The following is a 27,246-nucleotide window of genomic DNA, read 5'->3' on the forward strand; positions in this document are numbered from 1 at the left end:
TTTCATCGTCCTTTTTTTAATCCTCTTCCTAAGGACTTTATCAGCATAACTGATTAACATTGCATAGAGCTAAAAGTGATAAAAACAGTTATTTTAATCAATGTGTATATGGTCGTTTAATTAAAAGCCCATAAACACATTGATTGAAGTACTGTTTTTCTTTTATTGTATAAATACTTAGCTCTATGCATATATTTTCTGAAATACGATGTTTTTAATGTTTAAAAACATAAGATTCCCTTTTGTTTATGTGAATGTGAATTTTATAAACAAAAAAATTGAGACAGTGTAAAATTGAGTCAGTGTTAATTTGAACATCCTTCCAAAAGAAGAACACATTGAGTCAAATGTAATTATATAATGTATATGCTACTTAATTAAATTTTATAAATATATAATCAATTTTTTGTAATTACTTCTATTCTTTAATGGTAAATGATCATGTGACTATACTTTGCAGACAAGAAACTAGGTCTGATATTGCTCACTGTCTCTCAGCAAAAATGGATTTCCTTAAAGGTTAGCAACACAAGAATCCAAAATTTTATCGTTCTATCTCAAAGGTCACTTGTCAGACTTTGAATAACGAATGGAGATTTGATGTAGGTGAAAAGTACTGTTAACGATAATTAATTAGATGATGAAATAACAAGGTACTGTAATGCTTTAATTGGCAGTAATTGATTAGATGGCAAAGTATTGTATACATACATGATTAACAAAGCTGGCAATAAGATATTTTGCAGCAATTAAACGATGACCAAGACAATGATGATGATGACAAAGATGATAACAACAATAATAGTAACAATTATAATAATAATCTATAGTATTCTTCATCATTCTTTTTTTCTTTTTTTTTTTTGAATCCGGATTTATACAGCGCCTATCCAAACCGAAGAATACACGAGGAGCTGGCGTTTGTATTTCTCTGGTCACTGGATACTAAGTCGGCAAACTAGCACATTTTTGTGGTACATTCTCTGCTCCCAGGAAGTATCCCAAGTCATGCTACTTTACACGCACAACCTAATATATTCAATGCCACACCATCCTACCAGGTACCCATTTATACTCCTGGGTGGAGAGAGGCAAACGTAAATAAAGTGCCTTGCTCAAGGACACAAGCAATGGCGTCGGCCTAGAACTCAAGATCACAAGTCCAACACATTACACGCTGCCCCACATGCTCCTACTGATGTATTATTAGTCAAGAAAATGAGTTTCATTATTTTTAAGTACATGTAGGTAAACTGGGTTTCGCCAAAGTGAAATCAGCATATTTAGCAATGGCAAACTGGGATACCACGATTTGATGCATGAAAGAGCATTTTGATCAATAGTAATGTCAAAAAGTGATTTACCATTGGAATAAGGCATTTCCATGGACCCTATACCAAAAACACCATCAGGACTAAACCTATATCTTCTCCAGAAAGCATCCCACAGAGTATCCTACTAGCATATTAAAGCTCCAGCAATAGATGCAAACTTTTTTCTGAGGGCATCCATGCCCCTATAATATTGCTTACGATTCAACGACCACTACATTACATTCATTACAAGCATCTCCCAAGAGAGAAGTTGCTTCAATTTGCTCTTAATTCCATCCAAGTAATAAATTATTCAATAACTATACTTTTATTTAATTTGTAACATTTGTATTTTCCATGTCAAGATGTCTCAATGCACTTCACATTCCTGGCCTTGTCATTAGCCAACAGTACCAATCATATTAATGTTTAACATCTTCCATTCCCCGAGGACATTCGATAATCATGGAGGCCCTTATAATTTATTTAATAATGTATTTGGCATTTACAGAAGACATCTGTCTCCAAATCAAGAGGTAAATGTTCTTCAGAAAAAGCTAAAAAGAACTGTTTGTACATTTGAGCTTTTTTCTCCTGTAAATAATATTTTTCAATGTTTTTGAGAAGACAGCTCCACACATTTTAGGCATTTCTATTCATTAAGCTTGAGTGAATAACCCACCCAATTATCTTTAAAAAATCTATACAAGATAAGAATTTAAATCATATGTAAAATTAAATACAAATTTTCTTTAAAAAAAGTCTATACTAGATAAGAATCTAAATCATATGTAAAATAAATATAAGCTTTCATTAAAAAAATTTATTAAACAAACAGTTAAAAATAAATACCATATGTAAATAATTTAAAACAAATTCTGGGGAAATAACAATCATGCGAAAACTTGCTTCACGAAGGGTCTGCCAAAAAAGCATTTAACTGCAAATTTACATTGGTAACATTTTTAGCAACAAAAATAATGTTAATCTGATTTTTTGTTATATTTCATAGTTAATGCCACCGATTTGTGTAGGATTTCCATCATTTTCAACTAGTCTTCTTGGCTATGCTATATATGCATTTTTATTGTTATTCATAAAATGAAATCTTATGTTAATGAACAATAGCTTTCATTATGAACAAATGCAAGTCTATACAAGCCAACTCTGTATCTACCACGATAGTCATGTATGTGTATTGCTGGCTGCAAGTCTAAGGGTTTCCACTTAGGCTGGTAAGATATAGATGATTATAAGCCTTGGCCCCTGCATCTAATTCTAAATGAAATAAAATACCAAATAACCTTTTTATATTTTACCTTAAAGTACATACTACTCTATGATTTTCTCAATTTTATCATATTATGATTTATAATTCATATAAATTTATATTATACAGTAGGCCTCACACACTGAGTTGGTTGGTTTTAAATTCTTAGGGTATCACACATAATTGAGAAGATTATGTATTACTATGTTTCATCAATTTAAGAAGAGATTAACATACAGCGACAGAAATATGAACCACATTAGAATTCACTTTGATATATTGGGCAAATATCCATCGAAGAGTATTATATAACAAATATGATAGGATTATTATATTACATATTTATCTTCCTTCTGCTTGATAGTTGCCTCATAAATATCATTAAGCAGTGGCGGATCCTGCATTTTGAAAGAGGGGCCCAGGTAGGGACTATCAAAGTTGTTGGAGGGTCTATACCCCCTCCTGCTTACTGTGGTTGGGGCTGAGGTTAGAAAATCTATGATACCTCAAGATCAGTGGCAGATTCAAGGAGGACCCAGCCAGCCTGCCCCTCCACCAATAAATTTTTAAAAATAAAAATAAAACTTGAGAAAAAAAAAGAAAACTAAATTCAACATTTATGTGTAAGAGTGCCATTTCCAGCCATATACTGTAGCGGTATCATAATCATAAATTTTCTTTACCTCAGCCCCAACCATTATGGACCTAAGGTGGTATAGACCCTCCATTTGTGACAATCACTCCATGTGTCCCTCTATTTGAAATTCCTGGATCTGCCACTGTAGAAGGCCACAAATGGCACTCTCAGCATAAAAGTTGCACATGGTTTTCTTTTGCTTTCTCCACTTGAAAAATTTAGGAGGGCCCGGGTCGGCTGGCCCCATCCCCCTTGAATCCGCCATGGTAAAGTTTAAAACATTTTACATCAATATTTCGCAAATAAAATCCATATTTGATGTTTGGCTATTAAGTATAGAACGAGACAATATTTCCCTTGTCATTCAACAAATGCATAAATAATACCGTTCTAATTCTGTATGACCCTTATGTTAACTGCAAGTCAATCTTTGGATTTCCATAACTAATAAGTACCATATACACAACTCAATTTATTTACACAACAAAGATATCACAAGATTAAGAGCAATAATATATATTTTGTAATTAATTGTTTAGGTTTGGTGCTGCATTGTATGTTTTAACTTGATTATTTTCACGATTATTGCCACATGTCCGAGGACAATGCATCTCATATTGTGGGTTCTTGGTTTGCTTTAATGCCAATAAAGATATCTTCAATAATGAAAAATACATAATAATAATAAAATCTCTAAAGAGGTGTCTAGTGTTGCCAAAAGTAGTTTATCGAGTACACAAATATTTTCAGGTGTCGCCCTTCATGAGGTATACGTACAGATATAAATAAACATGAGTACAATTAAGTAGAATTTCGAATAATAATAAAAGGTATATATAATAATATTAAATACTTATTATTATAAATTATAAAAAAGAACCCAAATCAACAGTTTTCTTATCATTCCTAATGAATTTATTTATTTTTATTTTATTTATTTACTTTCAATGAGGCAGAGATTAAAACAATTCAGTTTCCGTTGATACATTACATACTGTATATTCAAAATAATAAGTGGGTACTAAGATAAATAGGTAAACAAAAAGTGACTGAACATCAGAAAACATCAAGTGTCTTTTTCATTTGCAACGCTGTTACTTGTGCAATTAAACGCTAGCGAACGCGTCCCGATTACTGCAAGATATTGGTGGCACCTGTCCACGGGTGTGACTAGGTGAGCATAGCTGATGAATGATAACCACTTTTCATTAATTTTCGATTCCTCTGACAACTAAATCATTCGTTGGATTGTTGACTTACACTCTCCTTCCCTTTAAGTTAATATTCCTGTAATCCCAACAGAGTTATGGCCATTTTCTTCTCACGTTCACGGCTTAATTACCGTACTTTGTCTCTGTTAATGCATGACTGTCATATTGCAATTCTAGCGAAGTTAGCGATGCATCAACACTCAGCTGAATATTTCATTTGTTGGAGGTCATTTTCTTGAAAGTTGATTGTGTTGAAAGAACAATTAATTATCGCGTATGTCCCCCTTAACATCATATTCTTTTTTCTTTGTCCTTTGTAAAAATATTATTTGATTTTTGCCGAAATCTATTTTAAGATCTAATTGTGCACATGGTAGAGAAAACCAAAATAGAATGGAGAACAAAAAGAAAATTGTACTATGGCCATCTGCATAGCAACAAAATGTTGTACCTCAGCCACTATCATGGTGGACCCTCCCTCCATCTCTAAAAGTCTGTCCTTAATCTGCCACTGTAAAACAGTACATTTTTTTTTTAAATCCATTTACTTATATTTTTTTATTTTATCTTATTCTCATCAAACAGCAAATATTACTCCCCAGTAACAGAGTGGAATGATGCTTCATAAACTAACTATTTAAGAGGCATTTTAAGATGAATTATAGCAACACAGCAAAGAAAAGTAAAACTTAAACTGGAGCTATATCTATGAAGTGTGTTTTGTGTAAAAATGAAGCCACTGAAATAAAGAAATAACTTGGGACAACCAATGTAACTAAAAGTCAGTGAAACCCAATGAAAACGAGACTAAATCTGTAGTATGAACTTTAATTTTTAAAGTTAAGTTGAACTTAATGAGAAGGATCCAAAGTCCTGGTTCTACTCCAAATTACAAAAAAAATATATATAAAACAATTTGTTACTAGATAATTTAATAAATTAATAATTTAAAATTTCTAATTAATATAAAAAGTCCACTCCTCTCAAAGTTTTGCTTACAAAAACTTGCATTTCTGACTGTGCTACTGGTCAAAGCTCATTCAAGAACTAAAAAAGACAACGACGAGTACACTGGAGCTCATACCAAAATCAAAGCCTGGAAAATGTTGATTGTTTGACCTGTCACAAGATCTTTCAAGATCTGTTGAACAAATATTGTGGTCATAAAGCCAAGGTTATATTCTCAATGTACTGATATATATATATATATATATACATAGGCCCAAAAGTGTGAACCAAGTGAAAGTTCAGTCATTTTACGAGTACAATGGGGTAGAATATTTCATGAGGTGACAGATTGGATGTTCTCATAGGCTTAGCCAGCCGTCTTTTGGACGGCCAACAATTATTTAGAACGGCCACTTTTACCGTGACAGCTTCGACGGCTTGGCCTAATCATCTCGGCCTAGCCTAATTATCTCGGCCTAGCCTAATTAGGCCTGGTCTGCCGTTTAGCAAATTCTTTATATTCTTCAAATCTATCAAATGTTACATTAAACTAGCGTTCTGCAAACTTTTTACTTCACGGCCTATTTACGATTCCAGGCAGCCCAGCCACGCCAGGAACCAACATAACGAATCCTGGCAAGAACTTTTGATCATGAAGCCTCCATGTATATACAATATTTTGACATCATTATCTGTTCTCTCAGTGATAAAATTTCATTGTATACAAATTAAATATTATTTCATTAGGTAAATAATACCGTACATTTGGGTTTCCCCCACCTCCCCACCCCCAACAATTGTTGATTGTTTTTTTTTTCTACCATGATTCAACCAAACACGGTTCAGCCACACACGTCATAGCTTTCTCCTTCTTCCAAAAACTTTCACGCACACTCTGTTACTCCGCAACTTTGAAGGACTACCTTACTGTACAGGTACTATGTTTAGTAATAAAGTATCCACATGGGCATTCAGTTATCAAGAAATGTGTGGTGTTGTTTACTGTAGTGATCTTTCTAGGACTGGTCTTATATTTATTTTTATATTTAGCTTATGACTCATCCCATCATTCCTCCATACCAGATTTACTCGATCTTACAGTTGATTCTAGACGATAACATAGTGTCTAGCTCCTGAGGGAGCATAGACACCAAAACCGCTTATAACTCAAATAGTTACCTGGCATCTTGCACTTTAGCAGCGTGTGCAAGCGACGCATTCGCTGTAACAATGAAGCGGCTTTATTAAAAACTATTTTCGCCATGATGAAACGTCCCTTTCTTATTTTTTTTCTTTTTATTTCCAGACGGCTTCGCGGCCCTCCAAAAATGTTTTGCAGAACATCGCATTAAACTAAATCTAAATCATATTTACGTTTGATAAAAACAACCTTTATTGATTGAATGTCAATGTTTTCATACCTGTATTCGGTGGAGATTCCCAAAAATGTAATGTTTAACCATTGCCTGCCCGGCAAAAAGTTCACTAACAAAATGCATCGTATTAAAAACATTTATACCCCGCTGGAAAATGGACGTTTCTGAGTCACCCACAATGCATGCAAGTGGCTCTGCAAATACAAAACCTAAGATTCGGTTTCTCAACATTATTTTTTTTGTGTTTGTAACTCTCTGGTTATAATTAAATTCCTGAAAGTTAAATTTTATTAGTTAACAAAATACAGTAGGTCTAGCCCTATCTCCCAATTCGGAGGACAGGACCTAAAGTAGAATTTACACTAGACTAAAGAGAGAGATGAAGATACATCTACATAGCCTAGAAACATTATGTGAGTAACCGTAGCCGTGCGCAATCTATGTCTATAACTGAAATATCTTTTTGATAGCTAATTCATTTAAATGCTCTCTAAAGATCACCATTTTCTGTTTGTTTCCTTATGTTTGTGATGGGGCGTGGCCCACGTGGGCGAGGTCCACGCCCACTGGCTTCCATTTGGGACGGCCTATTTTGTTTTTCTGGCCCCTGGCCCCTGGATGTTCATACATCGCCCACATGCTTTTCTTCTAATACATTACATGGACCCATCATCCATTCCAAGGCGAGCATAAAACTGGCCTAGACCTAGAAATCAATGAAGTTCAGCTAATAAAATAGAATCATCCTCACCACTGAAGCTGGTGAAATACTACATATGGTTAACTCATATTTTATTGCCTTTTTTGTTGATTCGGCATCACTTTCTTTCAGTAATTCCTCCTTTTTCGCTCAAAAGTATAAATAGTCCAGTACCAAATGGACCTGCCATTTTATCTGCGGAGTGAGGGTACTGAATGACCAACTCCTTGTTGACGCACAGGTTGTAACGTTGTCACAGCGGCCTAGACACGCTAGAATAATTTTTCCCGTTCGCGTTGCATTTTAGATTTTTGTCGCCATGGAGATGAAAAAGTACTATTCAACGATCGTTGACTAGTACTCAAATAACTATGTGGAAGTGTCATTTTAAATCAATCTCACGTGACCTGATTTCAACCAATCAAATTAATAGAATATATACAGGTGTTGGGTGTTGTATAATACATTTTAATCTCACTCCTAAGCTATTGAGCATTGATGATGAGTTAAAACTGGTTCCCAATAGTTAGAATAGTGATCGGCTATGAGACAAGCACCACACTCTCCAAGCCTCATTAAGTTCTTTTTTTTTTCAGGCTATATAGAACACATGTTATTCCAAAGAATTAATCCTCTGGTTGTCAATGAACACATGTTGCTATCATGCACAAAAATATTAACCATAATCGATTAGAAAAACATCTGCAATGGAAATGATTTTATGTTTTATTTATCTCTCACCAGGTTGCTGTCTTTATTATCTGCTAACCTTTAAATTTGTATTTCAATCATTGTGTAAATACAAAGGGATTAAATATTTTCTATGGAAATTATGGGATGGCTTGGCAATGAAATGCAAAATAGTGCAATATAGAATGATGTAATAAGACTTATATTTTTCAATATTTCCAAATAACAACTTAATGACAGATTTTATCAAATTTAAGGAGTTAGAATAAAAAAGGAGGGTTGATAGATAGGCATATAAGTTATAATTCCTAACAACTATGGGCTCGTGCTCGTTCGAGCGAAAAATGCCAACCAAATTCTTTTTATTCACCGGTTAATATCATGTTCGAGTAAGTTTTAGCTCAAGTTAAACACCGTGTAACGAAACTACTCAGGAAGTAAATTTCAACTTTTCCCATGATCAACAATTCATTTCTTTACTTACTACTGCTGCTACAGCCGGAACACGCATGCACAGCGTGGCACACAGGAACGATATTTATGTTCAACAACTTATAAACGCTGATTTAAAATCTGTACAAGGCTAGTTTATCCAAGATTATTTCTCTAAATAATGGTAAATCGACAAATCGAAAGCGTAGCTATGCTACGCGTTCGTGACTCACCTGATGAAGCACTGACTGGGGCGAAAACTTTTGAAATAAATTCATTGTTGTTAGTCAAAAAAGTGCTACCTTTTCCTTTGTTTCAGTAGGTAGGCTACTAAATTTGATTTCGTTGTGCATGTGAGTAGGCGAAAAGAGTTACAACCAGGCCTACAAAATATTGTTTTATTTCTCATTAAAACGTCTGTATACTTTATGGACCTTTCTGCCATGTTTTTTTTTTTTTTTTGCAGTTTTTAGATCGCTAAATTGTGTTGTTTACATGCACTTCGAGAAAATCTAGCTTCGCGGATTTTAAAAAAAGTTGCTGATTTCCAACACACTTTTATATTTCGTCATCGTAAAAACATGTGCGTTCATTTTAACGACTGGCGTTGGTGGTAGTTCGTTGAAACTGAATTAATAACGTCTCAGAAATGGAAAAGATTGAATTGTCAATAAATAAATACAACAAATCTGATTTTATTAAGAAAAATATACATTATCCCTTTAAAAAACGTACGCAATCGGACTTTTTAAAGTTATTACTTGGTCGATGATGCAAAGGGCAAAGGTCATTGGTAATATCGACTATTCGTAAAACGGACGTTTGCTGAGTTTTTACCCATAATATTTCAAATAATTTCTGAAAACCAGACTAATGAGACTACTTTGCCGCTATTGTTAACATTGTTGGAGTACGTTGTTGCCAACCAGAGAGAGGATGATAATGGTGGTACAATACAACAACGCTGGCTTAGATGCCTACGTTACGTAATCGTGTCCTTGTAATCCGAGCCGACTTTACCGTTAAGCAAGTTAATTTACCGTTATTCTAGTGACGTTATTTCACTTAACTTTAAGTGACTTAAGCCTTTATCTAGCTATAATTGACTGGTTCATGTTGAACTTTTATCTAGTTAAGTGGATCTACGGTATATCTAGATAAAAGTTTGACGTGAACCAGGCTATTGTATTATTAAAAAGATGCAAAACTATAAATAACTGCTTAAAGTGCATATTACGGTATTCCATAAGTGGTGTTGAATAGCTCAGTGGTTAAGATGCCTGCCTTCTGGTCCCAAGGTCTCAGGTTCAAATCCTGCCTGTCACAGCAGGACTTTTTCTCACAACTAAAAACAACTCCACTCCCTAAGTCTCATAAAGAGACTTAGTTTATAAAGCATCATTCTCATCCTGTAAGTGGCAAGTGTACTGCTATTGGATGTGAAGGAAATAAAAAATTCCATCTCAATACGCTGAAAATAACAATCTGAGATAATAATAAAGACAAAACCACCAAAAAAGGATTAGTGATATAAATAGACCTATTTGCACAAAACTTAAATTTTGAAACTATAAAATTTAGTTTAAAATTTCAAAAATTAAAATTAACAAAACATTATTTATGCATGTGTTAATTGGCAAGAAAAAATATTTTCTTTTTCAAATTTCCAATGGAAAGCTATTAATATAAAATATTTATTTAAAATAAATGCCCCTGGGTGTTTATTGTTGAGAAGAATTTTTGAGGGGGCCGTTTATTCGAAGCAAGGCTTTATTTGAGGGAGACGTATTCTTTTTTTTTTGGTGTAAAATGGATACCTATCTCAAACACCCCTTAATTTCACTGTAAATATGGAACTATAACACATAATTACCATCAAAATGTGTTATTGCATGATCATAAAGACAAAGTGATTCCAACCTGGTTAGAAAAACTACAACATTTATAGAATGTGTTGAGAATGATGTTGCTTTTAATAGTTTTGTTTACCGTCATTTAGGAAGATGTTTATTCGAGGGAGGCATTTATTACAAATGACGCTCTGGATGGTGCGTTTATTCAAACAAACATAAACATTCAATTTTATTGTTCAAGGTATTACCTACAAACAGTTTCTTGACCTGAATCTTATACCATAATTCTCTACCTAATACACCAAGAGAAAAACAAAACTCAATATGAATTACAATGATAAACAAAGAACTAAACATTCCTGAAATCAGGACAATAGAATTAATGAAATTGCTTAAAGCAGAGATGTGGGCAGATACAAAGGCTGTGGGCGAACGCATGCCAACACATGGCAGAACTGATGTGAATATTAATGCTATAATTATTCCAGCATGTTACTTTCTATCAGTTTGTTATACACACTATAAACAAGTATCTCTTTTGAGATCCAGCAAAGCTGAAAATAATGCTCAGAATATAGCAAATTTTACAGGTGTCTGGAGGTCTAGTCACAAGCGATATTAGTGCTGTATCAAAACTGCGACGTCAAACATGTTCAAGGATTTCAAATTCTGCTGGCACTTTCATCACGTCAATCCCTTCCTGATCAAGTGATCATATACAGTATATACTGTATTAATGTCTAATCATGTTCTTACAGAATTTGATTTTTTTCTAATAAACTGAAACTGTTGGGGGCTAGTGGTTGATGGACTTGGTGCCTATGCAAGCTCACCAACTGTCTTAAATGTTTTATATATTTATTATATATGTAAATTTGAATTTTATTGTAAGACATTTGAAACTGAATAAAGAAAGCAAGCTAGCTCTTGCTGAAGTTGTATATTGCGGTAAAAAGGTTTATTATAAATACTGTTGCACAAAATCTTAAAACATGGAATTTTTTTTTTTTTTTGGTGGGGGTGGGCTACAAAAGTATATTTCATGTGATGCAGGGCAAAAAAATACTCATTATATTTCAAAAGGCCACTTTTCAAGATTTATTATATTGAGAGCTTGCTTACTTGTGCTATATAACTATTATTATTATTTATTATTATCGAAACAATTCACTGTACACCCCCATTTTACAATGGTACAGTCCACTGTTAGGTGGTTTGGACCATGGATTTGGACTAGAGTAGCATCAGAATGATTCTATTCAAGAGGATACCATAGCAGAGCAGCTGCCAAAGAAATGCACTATTGGTAAAATAGTGGGTTGAAATGTTGTGTAGGCAGACATACCTGTCAGCTAAACGTTCATTGTTCAAAATGTCAGTTAAATGAAAACATTTGTCATCAAAAAGCACTGCCGCGGTGAAACAATTAATCAAAGTGTTGTGTCGACGAACTGACTGTCGGTAAAATGTCTGTCGATTAACCATTGCTAATACTCTGTACATTTGTTTTATTTTGAACCTGTAATGGTCAGCTTAAGGCACTCTTAACCAATTCTGAGAGTACAGTGCTATTTGCAGAATCGGAATACTGACTCATGAGAGACGTCACATCCTAATAACGTAGCTATGGACTCTCTTGCCTGACTATTGCGCTTCAGTAAATAGCATCACTGCATCTGGTTAGATCGCCTCAGTATCACCACTGGTACACAAGGTTTCTTATTTTCACATCCCAAAAATTCATTCATATGGTAAAATATGTGTCATTTATAGATATGTAAATGATTTTCTCAATTCACTCAATAAAGATGCGGATATTTTGTGTGAATGAGGTCGTGCCCAGATACGAATATCTGAAAAGCATTTTTCATAATAAATTTATTCCTATCAGTACATGCTAAAGGTTTACAAGCAGTATATGTGACATTTTACCTGCTAATATCTTTATACGATTTAAGGTGATTATAAGGAAGTGTGAAGACACAATGTATATATACTAGATTGTGATGGTGTATGACGTGTGGAATATGTCGCCTGAGGGACTTTAATCAGGGCCAAATTATTCTAGGTTGATAGCATAAGAGCATTGACATCAGAGAATTTGGTGTCAAACCAATAGACGAGGGAGCCCTTCAAAATTGTATCCATTAACACTTTCATGAAACAGTGATGGATCCCTGTAGCACATTTATATTAATAGCAGAAACTACTTGGAGAATTATTCTTTTCTTTAAAAATCTAGGTTGAAAGATATTAACAAGACATATATCTTCTTTAAATACCATTTTGAATAATGATTTGACCATAAACGTTAAGAATATATAATATATTAATTGTCAATATGAAATTTATTTCAACTAAATAACAGAATAATCTAAATACCTTGCACATTTTGTCCTGGCAATGTGCATGTCCTAATTCAACATGTTCAATATTCATTGCAAGTAGGTGTAAATTCTGAAAACAATTTTATTAAATTTCTACACTACATTAGTTCTTGACATGTAAGCACCATTATGTATATATTTCATTTCTCCTGGTTATTACAAATGCATATGTCAAAAAAACAAGAAACAGTGATAATGAACTTGGAGATACCAAGGGAATCAAAGGTCCACTAGCAAGTAATTTCTGTGAACTTTAATGATTGAGGCGCGTTAATTAACATTACTATTCACAGGTAACGATATAAGATTGGTATTTCCCTTGTGACTTGGTTGAAATTAGCGTTGCATCGGATATCAAATATATGCCATTATAAAAGAAACTCTGGATGAATGTGTCAGTCGAGGTCTACCTTTTCATACAATTAATAGGATAAGTATTAATTATTTAAATATTTGCTAATTAGCTACAATTTAATCTTGTGTGGTTTTCAAATACTAGTGGAAAATAGTGGCAACAGAGATGAAAAACATAAAGCAATTATGGTAGATAAGCTTATAAAACATTATGATGATGATTAATGATTTTATTTATTTATTCTTTCTTTACACTGTAGGCACTTTCAGTACTATGGTTTTCAAAGTGGTACAGTTTAAACATAACAAAAATATATACAATATATATAATTAGATTAATAAAATTTAAAATAAAATGATAGTGATGATTACATATAATGATGAAAGTGATGATTAACGATGATGATAATGGTGATGATGATGACAATGAAAACAATGATGATGAAAACTATGATGTTGATAATAGCAATGGTAAGCATGATGATCATCATCGTCCTTATCAACATCATCTTCATCACCATCAAGCAAGTACAATAATACGACTGTTTAATAATTTTTTACTTATTAGAGCATTTTATAGTGCTTTTATACAACCATACACAATGTGCAAACACCTCCTCTCCCTGGGGGTATTACTAATCATCCATGAATATTCAGCATGTTTTAGAGTAAATTGCAACAGAAAAAGATTCATATATAATGATGATAAATGGAACTCATGATAAAATTAAATATAATACTGTTGTTAAAATTTAGTAATAGTACACTTAAAATTAGTACAACAGGACACTAAAGTATATTTAATAGCATTTCTAAAATCAATTTTATATAAAAAAGCATATGCTATATTTAGTGTGTAAATAGCATTAGCCATTCTGCTTTTCATCCTATTATTGTTTTATCTTTGTCTTCGAATTGAGAATTGTTTTTTTTTATTGATCATAAAAATGTTCAAAACACCAACTAGAATGCTAATAAACCCATAATTGTGCATATAGATATATGGCATAAACCGATATTAGAAAGAAACGTATTGATTGAGATGCGTGGTCAGACGTGAAGCATTGAATGTTATGTGCCTTCACTACAATGACCTTTGATTTCAAGTTACTTATGCACTACTACTACTTGATTCTATGTAAGCCCTTCAGTTTCTCATTACAAGAAATAACTCAACATTTCAACAGAATTGCATGCAAATTTTAAGGAGACCCCAACTCACACAAAAGCCGATAATATACATCTAAAAGGATTATGGATCTAAAAGGCCATCTACTCAATATTTATAGGAATGGGGAAAAAAATTTCTGAAATTTCATTAAAAAATATCTTCTAATGAAATCCAATAGACAAATAGGCAACAACTACTTCCAAGTGTTTTAAACAGAAATGGGATGTTGAACATTCTGTTGATTAATCGTATCAGGTATTGTACATGCTCGTGTCTGTTATGGTCTAAAAAGATATTAAGCAATTGATCTATGGACAAAGATTTTTATATGATTTATTACTTAATATTTTATTATTTTATAATGATTTCAAGCATTAACATAAAGGGTCAGCTTTACTACATAGGCGATTTTTATATAGAAAATTTACATAACACTTATTTAATGTGGGTTCTTTTTTATGTAGGAGTTTTACAAAGTCTCTTTACATAAATCTCTTGACATAAAAAAGAATGTTGCCCAGAAGGGTACTGCAATAATTTTGTGGTCTACAACTGCAAATTAACTGCACAAAAAGATTAATACCTTTTCTATGGTCGAACTTGATTTAAAATATAACTATTAATACTTTCTTACTAAAAATTGTACAGTATTCATTTAATAGCAAAATAGAAATGTAATTAAGTATTGCTCCACTGTGTAAATTAATTAATTATAATTTTTGTTTTCTTTAATTACTTGTTGAAAAGTTCAGACAGATATTTGTTTATAATTATCAAAAATGGGAGGGGGAGAGGGTGGGGAAGTAGGGAAATTAAAAATCATATGATAATTTTTTTTAGTTAATGAATCATTTCAGTGTTCACTGATGACCTTGACGTATCTGCAGATTAATTCACATCAAAAGAAATTGTTGAAATTGAAATCCAAACAGCAGTTAGAATTGCCTGGGAAATAATCAGCAACAAAGTCTTTATTACCATCAGATTGCTCTTCGTTTGATTACTGGACATGGGTTTGTTTTACTTTTTGGTATAGTACTATGATTATACAGTATATTAGAGGAAGTACCACATATGTTTGAATTTACAGTATCTATGCCTACGAAAATGTAAACACCCTGATCCAGAGCAACTTGTAATTGGCTGTGGAGTTCATCGCATGCAACCAGGGGAAATTTCAATGATTATGTCAAATTCTCTTCTCGAGCCAGCAAATCCTGTCTGAAAAACCAAACCAGCCCCAGACCATCAAAATGCTGACATTTTTTCAATGTTAGAATGCTTCAGCTTCCCACAGGTTTTCTTCCCTAGACCCCACCACAATACCTAGCATGGTCATAGACTGGGGGTGCAAAGGTGTTAAAACACTAAATATCACCATTAAGTTTTCATTGGAATAGGGATTTAGTTCCACATTCTCAGTTTTTGCACCCCAGCCTGTTTTTGCACACTCCAGACCAAAATTAGCCTACGCGGCCTCTATCTAGACACCCCTGGTTGCCTAAATCCCATGAAACTCTTCCCTTGCCTAAGATTATTACTAACACTGTGTACGCCTACATTTAATGTAGGGCGCTGCAAAAACATAGACAATTCTGAATGTGGTAGATTTCAGATGCTTGCTTGGTCACACAGATGCACTAGACTAGCAACTCATAGGTTTCTTGCCAATGACATTCTACCCAAAAGCAAGATATATCAAAACAACAAAGCAATACACTATGTGTGGATTTACAAAATTCAAATTCCAAGAATAAAAAAAGGTATGTATAATAAAAAAAAAAAAAAACCTGTAGAAAATGTAAAAGAAAAATGTACTATTCAATAACTACTTAAATTTTGTATTTTGTACAGTATTTTAATATAGGCCTACTGTATTTGACTAAGATGATAAAAAAAACTGAGTACTCGGTCTGACAGTTGTATTGTAATGATGACTTGTGCCGGCATTAGATCACACGCAAGGATTTACTTTTTTCAGAATTGAAAATGATGTCAAATATGTTCTAAAATAAGATATCCTTGACAGGTAATGCAACGTCTAATGCTGATTTGCATGCAGACACAACTCTTGATTCCAACAATCCGAGATGAGCAATAGAATTTTCCGTAATTTTTGACAACCTGACAATATGATTAGGAGCTTATAATGAAACCCATTTTAACTGTGATTAAGTTAACTTTTAGGGATCCTGTTTTATGACCAGTTTTGTTTTTTTTTGTTCTTGCAATTTTTGACTTATTGACTATCTGTGCAATTAACATTTTTATAAATTAATCAACTGGTGAGATAAACAAAGCCAACATTGTACAGAATATACCCAAGAATTTGACAATTCATGGCTGGCAAAGTGGTGGAGCCAGTTGGATGGGGGGAGGGGGCTGAGGAAGAGAATCTGCCAAGGACAGCTGACCCCCTCAGTAATTCGTCGGGAGAAAAAAAAATTCTGTTTTTGTGAGACTAGAATATAAAATTTGAGACTATAAAATTAATAGTCTTTCAAATCTTTCATTGATTTCCAGAGGATTCACCCAGCTGCTGAACCTTACCTCGAGAAAATCCTAGTGGTGCCATGGTAATTTACTGGGCCGGGGGTTTAGCATGTCTAACAGGAGACGATTCTTTTTATTGATAAGGGAGGGACTTTTTTTTTGGCAAGAATATTGTAAATATTCTATAAAAACTGGTTTAATTTTGTTGCTTTTTAAAGAAAATGTATTTCCAGTCACAAAATTCCATTGTTTTTTCTTTTATGCTGTTGAAATAAATGATGTGGTAAAATTTTTTTTTTTCATTTTCGCATCAATATTTCCCTCATGTTTTATGCAGGCGGGAGTGATATAATCTAACAATTTCTTCTATGTGCCCTAAGTGTAATTTGCGGTCTATGAACAAGTTACTTCTACATCAACCGAAATCGCATATTCATTTGAAAACTGAGCCTTTTCAGTTGCTGCTCCACGTCTGTGGAATGACATTCCCAACGGATCAGGCTTTGCCATACCATTGGTTCTTTTAAATAATCATTAAAATCATATCTCTTTACTGTACTGAGGCATATGGTATATAACTGGTTTATAAAAAAAAAAAAACCAAAATAAAACAAAAAACAACAAATGACACTAGTTTCTGTTAGCGCCTTGAGCACTTGGAGTGGATTGGCGCGCTATATAAATCATTTATATTAATATTATTACCTTAGGCCAACTTTAGGCTGCTTCATGATACTGTAAGATTGTGTGGTAAGCCGATCTGTTTCAGAGTTTGGTTGTACCACAAATCCTATACACCACTGTGGTCGTACCAAGGCCTACTGTACGCTAAGTAGGCTCAGACTGAAACCAAGGCCTTCTGTATCATAAAATGCAATGTTACAAAAACTTCTGGCTCATTTACTCACTTACTGTAGGCCTATGTGTTTGCAATTCCAATTTCCAACCCCTGGCTCAGTGTATCAGACTTGAAATGAAGTTTTTTCCTCTTCTTAGTTGCACCAACAGTGACCTGCTGTCATGTCATACTTTGGAGAAATCACATGACCAGTGACACACTGACAGTTCCAGCATACGCGAGCCGGAGAAAGTCAATTGTTTAAATTTTCTCTTTATCCACCCCACATGCACCAAGGATTCATAGAATCACTGTCCGACCTGTAGGCCTATCCTTAGAAACAGATCCAGAGAGAGCGGGGGATAGGGGCCAACAAAAAACCAGAAGGCAGTTTATAAAGACGTATGTCCCATGAAAAATACCCCAAAAATAATTTTTGAAATTAACTTGCTCATTTTGAAGTAATCAAATTGAACATAGAAATTAGTGTATTTTTGAAAAATGTTTACCCCTAACGTTACAGCTAAAATGATAAACATTTGCAGTCACCAGAGGTGTTTATATTATTTTTATCGTTATCTAATATAACAATTACGGTATACACATTTTAAATTCAGTAATTTCTATGCTCAACTTAATCATTTGTATGTTACTACAAAATTTCAAAATTATTTTTAATATTTATTTTTTTCATTTTCAGGGGAGAAAAACATATTTAAGAAAATAGAAGGAAATAACAAAAAAAAAAAAAGAAAGAGGGGAGCACGGTACTCCAAAACAAGCTAATTTTTTATTTAAATTCCAGGTACCAGTGTCTCACATACAACCCCTTCGAGCACCCAGTGAATCTTCGTCGCATGTCCCCTAATAGATACCGTACAGTATTTGGATCCGCTCCTGGACAATCACTTTCACCATATCTCCATGACAATATAAAGTGGAGGTTTTTTTGGTCGTGAGAACAAATCCGGAAAGACTGACACGAATTTAACCCAGCATCATGGGATGAGAAGGCAAGCATCTTAAGCCGTGGTGGCGTAACAGACGGGGGAAGGGGCTGACTACCCCACTTGACGGTTTTTACCGGGCTGAACTAGCCATCGTACCGGGCTGTGTAATAAGAGAAAAGAAAGAGGGGAGAGGGAGGGAGGGAGGGAGGGAGGGAAAGAGAAAGGAAAAAAGAAAAGAAAAGAGAAGAGAAAAATAAAGACAAGAGTAAAAAGGAAGATATCATAATGACCAGACTCACAACACCCTGCAACCTCTTCTCCACTTAACTCCTTTGATATAAGCTGCCAGATGGCGTAGGCTAACCACCGGGGAACAAGGGGAAAATATCTATCTTTGGAAAATCTTTCCCACCCCTTTATAAATGCCCTTTTCATCCCCTGAAAGTGCCTAAAAATCTAAAATTTCGCGCGCTTCGCGCGCATTTCTTGTCAGAGTATAAGCCAATTTCCTCTAAAAATTGCACATTTTATGGATTTTGGATCAATTCCGACGAAATTAGAATTAAAAACACTGGGGGACAAGAGGAAAATATCCATTTTCCCCACCCCTTGATAAATGCTCTTCTCATGTTCTGAAATCCCCAAATTTCGCGCGCTCCATGCGCATTTCTTGTCAGAGTAGGCCAATTTCCTCTAAAAATTGCACATTTTAGGGATTTTTCCGACGAAATTAGAATTAAAAACACCGGGGGACAAGGGGAAAATATCCATCTTTGGAAAATCTTTCCCCATCCCTTGATAAACGCCCTTTTCATCCTCAGAAAGTGCCTAAAATCCTCAATTTTCGCGCGCTTCTCGCGCATTTCTTGTTACGGTAGGACAATTTCCTCTATAAATTGCACATTTTAGGGAGTTTTGATCAATTCCGACGAAATTAGAATTTTAAAACACAAAAACTTTTTGCGCGCTTCGCGCGCATTTATTAGGGTTTTTTTTTAGGGTTATACTTTTAAGTTATTTAAACACATAATAGTCCCAAACTCAAGAAGATTAGATTTTAAGATAGATCGTTTTAACCTAAAAGAAGGGCCTCAAATGTGTATTGATGGTGAAAGAATATGTTTGTAATAAATAAAACCATAATGAAAATGCTTAAATTTAGTTTCAAACACACGTGTGTGGCCTATATTATAAATAAGATAAGCCCTATGTCGTATTGTTTTCTAAATAGGGAGGGGTGGGGTGGGTATGATAAATTACTAACCGGAAAATTATTACCTTTGCCCCCCCCACCCAGACCCAAGACCCCTGTTACGCGCCTGCCGTGGTGAACCATAGCAGGAGCTCTTAAAGTGTAAGAGGAGACACCTCATGAGGCTGAAGCATTATTGTTTCAGAGGGGTGGTTTTGGTTTATCCATTCGCTAGAAAAGGAGGGTTTGACCGAACCATATAGAAATTCACCCTGCACCAGTGCATGCAGACAATACCGTAGTGTCAATTGAATGCGTACACGCCCTTTAATTTCACCTTGTGGAACAACAACACATAATTACCGTCAAAATGTCTTATTACGTGATCATAAAGACTTATTGATCCAAGCCAGGTTATAAAAACTGTAATTCCACTGGAGTAGAACATTAATAGGATGTGTTTATTCGAAGAAGGCGTTTATTCGAATGAAGACGGTATATAATATATGATGATACTGTTTTACGATGATAGTTATAGGACTAGGACCAGTGGCGTAACGCCTTTGCGCTCTCGTGCGGCGGTCCGCAAGGCCCCCGAATTCTAGAGGCCCCGAAGGGGCCCTACCCATAGGTAGAAAAGGGGCCCACTCTCGCCCGGGACCCCACCAAATTTGTCAAAATATTATTTAACTGGAGATAAAAATTTTGTCTGTGAAGTGTTATTTCCGGCCATCTAAAGGTGCCTACCATATTCATAAATTTTCTTACCTCAGCCCAAACCATGGTGGTTCTGAGGGGGTATAGACTATCCCACTGTGAAAGTCCCTCCCTGGCCTCAATTTTCTGGATCCATATTATACCGTACCATTTATTCGTCGTTAACAAATTTAGAATAACAATGCACATATAAATCCCACGATGGAATTGGTGACCGGGACCCAAAAAAGTGCCCCCATTTTCAGAAATACGCAGGGGCCCCCGCCCCATCGTTACGCCACTGACTAGGACTATGTAACATGTGATAGTGATATAAAATATGATATAATTATGATACCGTATATAATATATGATGTTATATACATATGATAGGCCTATATGATCTGACATTACGATATAATGTAATGTGATGTTATGTTATTATGGTATTTCATATGCAAGATAAAATCCACACCAGCATGTGATTGTGTATGACAGCATCGATGATGATTAGCTTTTTACTCCCCGTGTTGTTCACATGAGCAGTGTGTCCGAGAAGTAACCTTCTTGTTCTGAAGACCCAGACATGTGCAACTGGTGCTGAACTATAATGGCCACCGCCTCCTGTTCAAATCCCTCACTGGGATATTAGGAGGATAACCAACCAAGTACCAAGTACGGGTCAGCAAAGTCCAAGTCAATAATTATTTTTTTAAAAATAAAATAATAAAAATCATAGACTTGAGTAGCGCATCGAGGGTCTCAACAGCGATCAAGCACAGAGAGTCTGAACTTTTCCATTCTTCAGCATCGTACCGTACTTTGGACAAGAGTAACGGTGTTTTTTATCTTAATACCTTTTTCATTAAAGACTTGTTTTTACATACCGTAAGTTATAAAAACTTTAACCTGTCTGATCAATTTATTATCCACCCACCCACCTCCACCTCCTTCCCACATCTCCATCGACTTGTAAAGCATCTAAAGCAACCCGAACTAAGAAATACCTGGTTGGTGTCTGACGAGGGATATCTTTCCACCATATGTTTTACTATTTGTATTGTAATGTATTTTGTATTGTTTTATGTAGCTTGTATGTTGTTCACTGTATTTCATCTTCGCAGGACCAGCGTTACCATCTTGTCTGTATATATTATCCAGCCTAATGTGTTAATTAATAATTAATAAATGGTGCCGAATTATGAGCTTTTCACACCCTCAGCCTCATAGATCTGAAGAGAGAATTGAGGTCCCAAGAGAAAAGTCACCTATATGGATCAGCCTTATGGTTTAAACAGGAACTAACTACAGTATTCATTACCCACCGCAACAAATCAATTCATAATCAAAGACGATATAATGAATATAACCATGTTATGATGTATGCACAGTCTATGAAATTCGTTAAGGCGGAAAATCTGAAAAATGAAATGGCATCGAATAAATTGTTATTAATTCCAGCAATTGATTTTTGTTGTGTTCATATTCAAGCTCATAACTTCTTTATAAAAGCAGATTTTGGTGGTTAGGCCTACTTGTAATACATCCGTGGTGAAATTCATAAAGTGTAGTGAGTTATTGCATCACATCAAAAGGAAATACTGAGGACAGAAGCAGCAGCTGTGTCGTGTCTTTCTTGTAGGGAAAGGCGCAGTATCCGAAAGAGGGTCAGACTGCAGGGTAGAAGTCCTGGTGGGGTCCTTCATCTTTCTTTTGGTAATGAGCAAACATATTAATATATTTCCTCCATAGTATAAGGTTTTGTGCCAAAGCAGTATAGGATTACTTATTTTATTGTCAATTGTTTTGCCAGAATGAATAAAATAAAATAAAATAAAAACATTATGATTGCTCTTGTCTAACAAAAACAGGTAGGCCTTCAGGGGCGGATCCAGATGTTTTCTGACGCGGGGGAAAATATGAAGTCCACGCCGCCACGCCCACCCACCAAATAAGTGGTACAATCGTGTTCTCCTTTCTCCCACTGCTGGATCACCACTGAACTCATGGGTGCACTCCCTTTTCCCCCTTTCCTCCCTTTAGCTCAAATATTTCTTCTTTTTTATTTTTCAGCTTGACCGACGGAGGGAGGGGCATGGGGCAGGGGCTCTCATGGCCCCCGCTGGATCCGCGCCTGGCCTTATCACTTTTTTAAAAACTAGCTGGCAAGAAAAAAAATGCAGTAGACTAGTTTTTTTTTATCTTCGAAAATCCCAGTGCTAATATTCATCCTAATATGATTTGCATGTCACAATATAGGCCTAACAATCATTTTGATGTAATTTTTATTCACCACACGATCTATAATGAAAATCACCAATAATGATTATGTCATTATATTGATATTACATATCTATTTAAAGATTTTCATGGAGTTCAGTCGTTTGCTGTACTTTTCCAATGATTGTAAATGTCATAGAATATTCACATAAAATCACTCTTGACTGTAAAAATGAATATTACATTACGTATTGCTGAGATAAAAGTTTGAATGTCGAAAATAAAACATGGAGATGAGTACCATGCGAGCACAATCAATGCCCTTGCGGGCACGATTATTGTGCGTGCGAGCATGATCATTGCACTACGAGCACACGCTAAAGTGCATTGACAAGTAGCGCTTTTTGGTACAATTGGTTGGTTTTACACCAGGGAGAGTGTCCCTGGTTGAATCTCGTGTTTGGCATACAGTTGAAAGACAGGCCCGCGATAGTAAGGGCAGATCCAGCCTGTGAAATGGGTTGGGGATGAATGTGCGAGCGGAGTGAGAGCATGGCGGTGCGAGCTTTTTATGGGATATTGAATAACTGATTCTAATATCGATGATACTGGTAATAATTTTGGTTAATAAGGAGGTGTCGCATAATTACGAAAACGATAACGAATACGGTTACGTCATCACTTTTTAGTCAATCTCATAGAGCAGAATATCTGTCACAACGTAGGCGATGCATGACTTTTAAATGAACAATAATGAAGATAATAATAATAATAATAATAATAATAATAATAATAATAATAATAATAATAACAATAATAATAATAATATTAATTCCCAGAAGAATTTCGAGCAGAATCCGTATATCAATTATCCCATCGAGGCAGTGCTGCTGCCTATATAACGTATTTGTATTCGTTATCGTTTTCATAAGGTTGCAAAATCTCCCTAATAACGCCTCGCAACGTGAAGGATCAATGCAAGGTTACTGGCGTTAAGTCATGTTACAGTTTGCATGTAAACTATATTACGATTCCTAATCTGCCATTAGATTGACATCGAATGTCATTCCTAATATACGTATAAATATATATCCATTTGATAAACTTTTAAGAAAACTGAATTGCAATACGCTGATATATGCTTTACTAAAAACAATATATGTTTTACTAAAATGGAGCTCCATTTGCTTAAATCAGTCCCAGACTAACTATCTTTCCCACGGGTGAGGTTACCAAGTCATCGGTCATTGCTTCCAGTACTTTCAAACTCGTATTAAATTATCTCAGTCAAACATTAATGTTTCAGTCGCGAATGTTCGGTACTTTCAACCTCTCAACAATTTGTGTCTGGCCAAAACTAATTACCTATGTTTATTCTTTAATTATGAATGTTTATACAATATTATTTTCGTATGTTTACTAATATACGTTGCAACGAAATTCAAATGGATTCTGCTAGGTGTAATTAATGCAAAGAGGTGATTGATCAACATAAATCTTTAAAAACATAATTCGCTCCATGGTTTTTAATGCATGCAGCGACATCAAACGCAGGTCTGTTATCGACAAGAGATTTAAGTAATTAAAAATAGAAAAAATAAGGTTGAATAGTTTTCAGTATTTTGGAGTTAAATTGGGTTTTTTTCAGAACCTTCTCGTAATCATAAATAACGATTACATTAGGATCCATCTTCGTTTCCTAAGTCCTGTCCAAAAGATCTAGGCACGTTCCTTCAGATTTGGTGACAGCAGTATCTGAAGTAGCAATCTGTGGTTTACTCGCTATGTTTGATTTTGTAAAACAACAATTGGATTTAGTATGTAACAACTCGGTATAGAGCATTTTGACAACACATTTATGAGACATGTTTACGTTAACTTCCACACGAATCTTCACTGCAGAAACTATCTACTTTTCCATTTTTTAATCTTTCGTCCATTCTGATTCAGACTTATCCTTCTAAAGTACTAAATATAAAAAGAATACAAATGTGCATTGCAAAATCACTTATATGATAAATAATGAACTTCTTTAAAACAACTTACAAAGAAGGTATAAGAGTATAAGAGTTGATTTAAACCGTACGGTAAATACATAAATAACTGATAATGGCACATAAAGCAATTATTATCTCAATATTAGTGTGTTAAACATGCTCTCCACACCCGTTTTACTTGTTCCGTTTATTTCATGGTAATTATCAATCAATTACTTTTCAAAATTTCAAACACGTGATTACATGTTTTTTTTTTCAATTACCTTTTCATCGTTTCAAAGTGTGTGGTAAATATAAATAATGCAATAGTTCATTGTATATAATTGTTGACGTCAAGCAGGTACGGTATTTTATAAGTTTCGATTAAATATTCAATCTATTGTCACATACATAAAAAATGAAATTGATTTCCTGCACTAAGTGTACAACTCCTAATAAGACAAAGACGTTGACATTAAAAATTATAATACTTTAAAAAAATATACTGGTATTAGAAATATTTTATCTATGATCTGTTTGTAGTAATTGTCTTTCGGTTTTTAAAATAGTTATAGTTATCGGCATTCAATAAATATATCATTCAAAATTACTATAAGAAGATAATTTAGTAATTTTAGTGATATCTTATCGATCGTACGATGGATAGGCATAATATCGGAAATCTTAAGCTTCGGTCTAAAATCCGACATTATTTTGTGCTATTGTGTTACAGCTTAATGGAAAGTCTTCTATAAATATTGTGTTGTGAGGTGATCTTTGCTTTGGGAGTCAACGTTTTGCAACGTTTAATACGGATGTCAACAAGTCATGGCTTTGAACCCCTGACCTACAGGTACTACGTACATTACATTAAAACATTTATATCATGAAGATCAGAGCAGGTTTTTTTTTAATTAATATACTGTAGCGATAAAATACATCTAACAGAAGAAAACCGGAAATTTGAAAATAAAATAAGACAACGCAGATGAAACCAAACACCATCACACCTTCCCCTGCAATGTAGGCGCAAGACCCGCCAGGACAGTGTTCACAGGTGCTCGAATTATGTTAGCATCTGGTCAATCAATTCTAATCACAAGGAAACAACAACGTTTTCAAAATGTTCTTAACTTAGGCCTACTGTAAGGGAGGCTGAAATATGAATGCTGCGTGGTAATTTGTTCCAGTAATGTGGTAACACACAAAACAAATGTCTGCCGATGTGAAGTTTTGACAGATAGTCAGAACCGAGCCTTGGATACTGCAAGCCATCGTTAGAACTTTTAAATGGACCCTCTCTATTCCAGTGTAATTGACAAACTACTCACCTGTTGTTTCGTGTAATACGCAGCGCATTTTTAGTACAGCTTGCGCAGAAACGTGAGTGTTGTGCGAGAGCGAAGCAGACTAGTATTGAAATACTCCTTAACAACGTATGTTGATGAACGAGTGAAATTATCGCGAATTTTTTTTCCGGAACTTTGTTGCAATTCCTTACAGTAGAATTATTCCCATTCTATAACCAACCATTACTGTCAAACTAGCAGAAGTTTACTGCTCAATCGGTACCCTACATGAAATCAGCTACAATTGTATAGGCCTACACTAATTAAGCCAATGGCATTGTGGATAATGTTGCAGCTAAACGTGGTTGGAAAATGAACCATACTGACAGCAACAGTTTGAATAATTAAGTACGATACGACTATCGCATCAACAACAACTGAATACATTATATCCATAGTGTGCTAAAGGTTAAATCATTCCATAATTAAGTCAAAGACCTTATTATTTTTTAAGGATTTATTTGCTTGGATCTTGGAGCTGTCTTGCTTTAGAAGAAATTGCTGATGAGCTTTCGGGTGGTTTAATCTTCAAACTATTAAACTGGATGAAGTCTATCATTATTCGCGTTGGTTAGACGATATCCCCTGATTATCTCTTATTGATTATTTTGAAATCTCTTATAAGAAAGTGATTTAAATGTTCCATAGAGACTTTACTTAAACTTATCAAACCTCATGAAAACGTGACTAACCAGGCACATCTAATCCTTTCCATTGGGATATCCAATCTACTTTACGGTCCAAACACAAAAGAAGCGTAAAGAATTTAACTCCAGAAAATTTAGCAGTTTTCATCGTGTTTGTTCCTTGTACATCACCATCTGGGATGGGTAAGCATACACAACAGAGACCACACCTAGTCGTAGACCTATCCATTAAATTCAGTTACCGGCGCAGAAATTAGTAAAAATTCTGACCTTTCAACTTGCTCATAGATGCAATCTACATAAATTTTATACTGTCTAGTCTTTGTCACGTGATCTGTGACGCATATCGGATAAATTAAGAATAATCACTTGATTTATAAATTAGCGGGAATAATGGTATTAAATTAGCCGATCTGACATCATGCAATAAGTAAATGCGTACTTGTCGATACTTTGCAAAATTATAATTCGTAGTAATCCGATATAAAACATGGTGTGATTGAACACCTTCATTCAGCATGCAGAAAAAATTAATTTTGTAGA

At 34.6% G+C, this 27,246-nt stretch overlaps 1 protein-coding gene across 3 annotated transcripts in view; it reads right to left on the reverse strand.

Annotated features, from left to right (window-relative positions):
• LOC117104920 (potassium voltage-gated channel subfamily H member 8-like) overlaps positions 1-17,868 on the reverse strand; it is a 70,131-nt gene extending 52,263 nt beyond the window's left edge. For 2 of the 3 annotated variants that reach the window (XM_033245855.1, XM_033245853.1), the window contains exon 1: positions 17,748-17,861. The gene's annotated coding sequence lies outside the window, so the exon portion shown is untranslated. Of the gene's footprint in view, positions 1-17,743 lie in introns of all 3 variants that reach the window. The other variant, XM_033245854.1, reaches the window with a different exon arrangement.
• Between the last annotated feature and the right edge of the window lie 9,378 nt (positions 17,869-27,246).

Source organism: Anneissia japonica, unplaced genomic scaffold (assembly GCF_011630105.1).
Source record: "Anneissia japonica isolate Jap-2015-1 unplaced genomic scaffold, ASM1163010v1 scaffold287834_len5846547_cov211, whole genome shotgun sequence".
Lineage (NCBI taxonomy): Eukaryota > Metazoa > Echinodermata > Crinoidea > Comatulida > Comatulidae > Anneissia > Anneissia japonica.